General features: G+C 49.6%; 1 protein-coding gene across 6 annotated transcripts in view; it reads left to right on the plus strand.

The window, feature by feature from the left end:
* The window catches only part of PITPNM2 (phosphatidylinositol transfer protein membrane associated 2), a 3,395,372-nt gene that overhangs the window by 1,069,690 nt on the left and 2,318,182 nt on the right, over window positions 1-7,500 (plus strand). The gene's annotated exons all lie outside the window — the stretch shown is intronic.

Genomic DNA, 7,500 nt, shown 5'->3' on the forward strand with positions numbered 1-7,500 from the left:
CCCCCCCCATTTTTAAATTAAAAAGTACATACCTCTGACTGTGGTCCAGTAGGCTGTGCCCCCCCAAAATTCAAATTTTTTTAAAAAATAATCCCTTTTTCCGGGGCGTGGTTTCCCTTTTTTGGGGCCCCCCCCCCCCCCCCCCCCCCCCCCCCTTTTTTTTTTTTTTTTTTTGGGCCCTTCCCCCCAAACCCCTTTAATAAATACTCCCTTGCGTGGCCGTGGTTTGCCCCCCCCCCTTTAATAAATACTCCCTTGCGTGGCCGTGGCTGCCCCCCCTTTAATAAATACTCCCTTGCGTGGCCGTGGTTTGCCCCCCCCTTTAATAAATACTCCCTTGCGTGGCCGTGGCGGGCCCCCCCCTTTAATAAATACTCCCTTGCGTGGCCGTGGCGGGCCCCCCCCTTTAATAAATACTCCCTTGCGTGGCCGTGGCGGGCCCCCCCCTTTAATAAATACTCCCTTGCGTGGCCCTGGCGGGCCCCCCCCTTTAATAAATACTCCCTTGCGTGGCCCTGGCCCGCCAAGCATCTAATGTCATACCTCTGCGGGGCCGATTTCCAACCCGACTTGTCATACCTTGCGGGGCCGACTTTCCAACCCGACTTGTCATACCTTGCGGGGCCGACTTTCCAACCCGACTTGTCATACCTTGCGGGGCCGACTTTCCAACCCGACTTGTCATACCTTGCGGGGCCGACTTTCCAACCCGACTTGTTTTTGCTGTGCCTGGCCCGCCAAATTAAAAAATCTCCCTTGCGTGGTCCTGGCCCGCCAAGCATCAAAAAAAAGTTCCCTTGCTGGGGCCAAAGGGCTTTGGCCAACCCGACTTGTCATATTGCGGGGCCGACTTTCCAACCCGACTTGTCATACCTTGCGGGGCCGACTTTCCAACCCGACTTGTCATACCTTGCGGGGCCGACTTTCCAACCCGACTTGTCATACCTTGCGGGGCCGACTTTCCAACCCGCTTTAAAGTACTCCTCACGGGCCCATAGGGTCCAACCCGCTTTAAAGTACTCCTCACGGGCCCATAGGGGCCCCAACCCGACTTGTCATACTTGCGGGGCCGACTTTCCAACCCGACTTGTCATACTTGCGGGGCCGATTTGGTCCAACCCGACTTGTCATACCTTGCGGGGCCGACTTTCCAACCCGACTTGTCATACCTTGGGGGCCGACTTTCCAACCCGACTTGTCATACTTGCGGGGCCGACTTTCCAACCCCCACTTGTCATACCTCTGCGGGGCCGTTTGGTCCAACCCCCATTTAAAGTACTCCTCACGGGCCCATAGGGTCCTAACCCGACTTGTCATACCTTGCGGGGCCGATTTGGGCCAACCCACTTGTCATACCTTGCGGGGCCCCACTTTCCAACCCGCTTTAAAGTACTCCTCACGTTAGTACTTGCCTGCCAACCCGCTAAAAAAGCACCCCTTAGTTCCGTTGGGTCCAAACCCCTTTGAAAACCTCTATTGGGTCCATACTTGCCTGCCAACCCTAAAAAAGCACCCCTTAGTTCCGGGGGGCTGTGTCCAACCCCTAAAAAAGACTATAGTTCCGGGGGGCTGTGTCCAACCCGCTAAAAAAGACTATTAGTTCCTGGCTGTGTCCAACCCCCAAAAAAAACCCCCGCTGGGGGAATTTCCCCAAACCCCCAAAAAAAATTCCGCTGGGGGGGCCCCCCCAAACCCCCAAAAAAAACCCCCGCTGGGGGAACCCCCAAACCCCCAAAAAAAATTCCCTTATTGGCCAACGGCCTAAAAATTTTTAAAAATTTTTTTTGGGGCCAACCCCCTAACCCCTTTTAAAAATTTTTTTTGGGGCCAACGGCCTAACCCCAAAAAATTTTTTTTGGGGCCAACCCCTAACCCCTTTTAAAAATTTTTTTTGGGGCCAACCCTAACCCCTTTTAAAAATTCCCCTTGGGGCCCGGCCTAACCCCTTTTAAAAATTCCCCTTTGGGGCCAACGGCCTAAAACCCCTTTTAAAAATTTTTTTTGGGGTCCCGGCCTAACCCCTTTTAAAAATTTTTTTTGGGGCCAACGGCCTAACCCCTTTTAAAAATTTTTTTTGGGGCCAACGCCTAACCCCATTTTCCCCATTTCCCCCCCCCCAAAAATTTTTCCCCAGGGGCCGGGGCCCCCAAAAATTTTTCCCCAGGGGCCCCCCCCCAAAAATTTTTTTCCCCAGGGGCCGGGGCCCCCCAAAAATTTTTTTCCCCAGGGGCCGGGGCCCCCAAAAATTTTTCCCCAGGGGCCCCCCCCCAAAAATTTTTTTCCCCAGGGGCCCCCCCCCAAAAATTTTTCCCCATTTCCCCCCCCCCAAAAAAAAGTTTCCCGGGGTTTGGGCCCCCCCAAAAAAAAATTTTTAATTGGGTTGGGCCCCCCAAAAATCAAAAATTTTCCGTGGCCCCCCCAAAAAAAATACTTCCCTGGGGGGGGTTGCCCCCCCAAAAAAAAAACCCCCTTTTTTAGGGGGCCCCCCCCCCAAAAAAAAAACCCCCTTTTTTAGGGGGCCCCCCCCCCTTAATAAAAAAAAATTTTTTTAGGGGGCCCCCCCCCCAAAAAAAAAACCCCCTTTTTTAGGGGGCCCCCCCCCCAAAAAAAAAACCCCCTTTTTTGGGGGGGCCCCCCCCCCCAAAAAAAAAACCCTTTGGGGGGGGGGCCCCCCCCTTAAAAAAAATTTTTGGGGGGGGTTTTCCTCCCCCCCCCAAAAAAAAAACCCCGACTATGGTCCAGTAGGCTCTGCCTGCCAACCCGCATCTAATAAAGTACATACCTCTGACTGTGGTCCAGTAGGCTGTGCCTGCCGACCCGCATCTAATAAAGTACATAACTCTGACTGTGGTCCAGTAGGCTATGCCTGCCAACCCGCATCTAATAAAATACATACCTCTGACTGTGGTCCAGTAGGCTGTGCCTGCCAACCGCATCTAATAAAGTACATACCTCTAACTGTGGTCCAGTAGGCTGTGCCTGCCAACCCGCATCTAATAAAGTACATACCTCTGACTACAGGTCCAGTGGGCTGTGCCTGCCAACCCGCATCTAATAAAGTACATACCTCTGACTGTGGTCCAGTAGGCTGTGCCTGCCAACCCGCATCTAATAAAGTACATACCTCTGACTGTGGTCCAGTAGGCTCTGCCTGCCAACCCGCATCTAATAAAGTACATACCTCTGACTGTGGTCCAGTAGGCTGTGCCTGCCAACCCGCATCTAATAAAGTACATACCTCTGACTGTGGTCCAGTGGGCTGTGCCTGCCAACCCGCATCTAATAAAGTACATACCTCTGACTGTGGTCCAGTAGGCTCTGCCTGCCAACCCGCATCTAATAAAGTACATACCTCTGACTGTGGTCCAGTAGGCTGTGCCTGCCAACCCGCATCTAATAAAGTACATACCTCTGACTGTGGTCCAGTAGGCTGTGCCTGCCAACCCGCATCTAATAAAGTACATACCTCTGACTGTGGTCCAGTAGGCTGTGCCTGCCAACCCGCATCTAATAAAGTACATACCTCTGACTGTGGTCCAGTGGGCTGTGCCTGCCCAACCCGCATCTAATAAAGTACATACCTCTGACTGTGGTCCAGTAGGCTGTGCCTGCCAACCCGTATCTAATAAAGTACATACCTCTGACTGTGGTCCAGTAGGCTGTGCCTGCCAACCCGCATCTAATAAAGTACACCTCTGACTGTGGTCCAGTAGGCTGTGCCTGCCAACCCGCATCTAATAAAGTACATACCTCTGACTGTGGTCCAGTAGGCTGTGCCTGCCAACCCGCATCTAATAAAGTACATACCTCTGACTGTGGTCCAGTAGGCTGTGCCTGCCAACCAACATCTAATAAAGTACATACCTCTGACTGTGGTCCAGTAGGCTGTGCCTGCCAACCCGCATCTAATAAAGTACATACCTCTGACTGTGGTCCAGTAGGCTGTGCCTGCCAACCCGCATCTAATAAAGTACATACCTCTGACTGTGGTCCAGTAGGCTCTGCCTGCCAACCCGCATCTAATAAAGTACATACTTCTGACTGTGGTCCAGTAGGCTGTGCCTGCCAACCCGCATCTAATAAAGTACATACCTCTGACTGTGGTCCAGTAGGCTGTGCCTGCCAACCCGCATCTAATAAAGTACACCTCTGACTGTGGTCAGTAGGCTGTGCCTGCCAACCATCTAATAAAGTACATACCTCCTGACTGTGGTCCAGTAGGCTGTGCCTGCCAACCCGTATCTAATAAAGTACATACCTCTGACTGTGGTCCAGTAGGCTGTGCCTGCCAACCTGCATCTAATAAAGTACATACCTCTGACTGTGGTCCAGTAGGCTGTGCCTGCCAACCCGCATCTAATAAAGTACATAACTCTGACTGTGGTCCAGTAGGCTATGCCTGCCAACCCGCATCTAATAAAATACATACCTCTGACTGTGGTCCAGTAGGCTGTGCCTGCCAACCCGCATCTAATAAAGTACATAACTCTGACTGTGGTCCAGTAGGCTGTGCCTGCCAACCCGCATCTAATAAAGTACATACCTCTGACTGTGGTCCAGTAGGCTGTGCCTGCCAACCCGCATCTAATAAAGTACATACCTCTGACTGTGGTCCAGTAGGCTCTGCCTGCCAACCGCATCTAATAAAGTACATACCTCTGACTGTGGTGCAGTAGGCTGTGCCTGCTAACCCGCATCTAATAAAGTACATACCTCTGACTGTGGTCCAGTAGGCTGTGCCTGCCAACCCGCATCTAATAAAGTACATACCTTTGACTGTGGTCGAGTAGGCTGTGCCTGCCAAACCGCATCTAATAAAGTACATACCTCTGACTGTGGTCCAGTAGGCTGTGCCTGCCAACCCGCATCTAATAAAGTACATACCTCTGACTGTGGTCCAGTAGGCTGTGCCTGCCAACCGCATCTAATAAAGTACATACCTCTAACTGTGGTCCAGTAGGCTGTGCCTGCCAACCCGCATCTAATAAAGTACATACCTCTGACTTTGGTCCAGTTGGCTGTGCCTGCCAACCCGCATCTAATAAAGTACATACCTCTGACTGTGGTCCAGTAGGCTGTGCCTGCCAACCCTCATCTAATAAAGTACATACCTCTGACTGTGGTCCAGTAGGCTGTGCCTGCCAACCCGCATCTAATAAAGTACATACCTCTGACTGTGGTCCAGTAGGCTGTGCCTGCCAACCCGCATCTAATAAAGTACATACCTCTGACTGTGGTCCAGTAGGCTGTGCCTGCCAACCCGCATCTAATAAAGTACATACCTCTGACTGTGGTCCAGTAGGCTGTGCCTGCCAACCCGCATCTAATAAAGTACATACCTCTGACTGTGGTCCAGTAGGCTGTGCCTGCCAACCCGCATCTAATAAAGTACATACCTCTGACTGTGGTCCAGTAGGCTGTGCCTGCCAACCCGCATCTAATAAAGTACATACCTCTGACTGTGGTCCAGTAGGCTGTGCCTGCCAACCCGCATCTAATAAAGTACATACCTCTGACTGTGGTCCAGTAGGCTGTGCCTGCCAACCCGCATCTAATAAAGTACATACCTCTGACTGTGGTCCAGTAGGCTGTGCCTGCCAACCCGCATCTAATAAAGTACATACCTCTGACTGTGGTCCAGTAGGCTGTGCCTGCCAACCCGCATCTAATAAAGTACATACCTCTGACTGTGGTCCAGTAGGCTCTGCCTGCCAACCCGCATCTAATAAAGTACATACCTCTGACTGTGGTCCAGTAGGCTGTGCCTGCCAACCCGCATCTAATAAAGTACATACCTCTGACTGTGGTCCAGTAGGCTGTGCCTGCCAACCCGCATCTAATAAAGTACATACCTCTGACTGTGGTCCAGTAGGCTGTGCCTGCCAACCCGCATCTAATAAAGTACATACCTCTGACTGTGGTCCAGTAGGCTGTGCCTGCCAACCCGCATCTAATAAAGTACATACCTCTGACTGTTGTCCAGTAGGCTGTGCCTGCCAACCTGCATCTAATAAAGTACATACCTCTGACTGTGGTCCAGTAGGCTGTGCCTGCCAACCCGCATCTAATAAAGTACATACCTCTGACTGTGGTCCAGTAGGCTGTGCCTGCCAACCCGTATCTAATAAAGTACATACCTCTGACTGTGGTCCAGTAGGCTGTGCCTGCCAACCCGCATCTAATAAAGTACATACCTCTGACTGTGGTCCAGTAGGCTGTGCCTGCCAACCCGCATCTAATAAAGTACATACCTCTGACTGTGGCCCAGTAGGCTGTGCCTGCCAACCCGCATCTAATAAAGTACATACCTCTGACTGTGGCCCAGTAGGCTCGTACATACTTCTGATTCTCATTTCTCTTTCTTGCTCCAGAACTGTGGCAATGCCTTACTCACTGTCTCACCAAGCAAACTAACTAAAGTTCAGGTCTCAAGTGCATGTATTTGAGCTACAAATATAAATGCAAATGCTTAATCAACACTACTCTGCCCCAGGTTAAGTTCCCTCACATATCACCCTATTTACACAGCTACTTAGTATGTTTCTGCTTGCTGTAAATTTGCAAATAGTTTCTCAGTGTCATCTTAAACCATTTACCTGTCTCCCATCTTCTTGGACCCTGCATCTTTACTATTACATCTGGCTTTGTCCTCCAAAAACCTTGTGTTGTACAGTACCCAAGGCTAAGCATGCTTTTCACTCTTTTCTTGTTATTCCTCTAATTGCACTTTTCCACGTGTAACATGTACACCTCAATATAGTATACCGTTTGTATGTGGTACCTTTTTTATGCCTAGTTTGTATTACCTTTCTGTTCCAATGTTGGTACTAACTGTTACATTTTTGTTGTAACTGGGGGTGTGCTTGGAGCCACCCATGCTGTGACCATCCTCAATATCAGTATCCAAAATTTAAATAAATAAAATAATGTGTGTTCCTTGCAAACAGTATGGATACCTATCAGGGCCTTTGAGAGACTTTATTAACTAAAATAACAGTAGCAGTGATCTAATCTGTTTCGTTGTTCAATTGTTGTTTGTCTTTGCCTTGGATGATGCTGAACATAGGCCAAAATGCCTTTTTTGTTAATCGATAAATAAGTAAAGACATAGAATTAAATCAGAGAGGCATGACTCTTAATTCTTCATTATGTATTCCACTAATGGATGATTTTCCCTTGGGGTAATAACAAAAGGCTGTATAACTCGTAGAATGACTCAGACTGCTTCCCTGAACATAGCTTTAATGCATCCTTAAAACTTTTCTCACTGCATTAGTGCAGCGAGGAGGCACATTTGTCTTGTGGCAAAACAATGCACAGCTTCAGTGTACTATTACGTCAAATGCATTCTTACCATGTCAAATGAGGCTGCTTTGTGAGGGATTGCCTAGTTGGACTTTTGTAAGACAGCTCACAAACAAGCTGAATGCAGTACATTTGAGATAAAACATTGTAATAAGCGTTTCAGGCATTGCATGACAAAAGACTTATTCTTACATC

Source organism: Protopterus annectens, chromosome 3.part1 (assembly GCF_019279795.1).
Source record: "Protopterus annectens isolate FY-2018-M chromosome 3.part1, PAN1.0, whole genome shotgun sequence".
NCBI classification, from domain to species: domain Eukaryota; kingdom Metazoa; phylum Chordata; order Ceratodontiformes; family Protopteridae; genus Protopterus; species Protopterus annectens.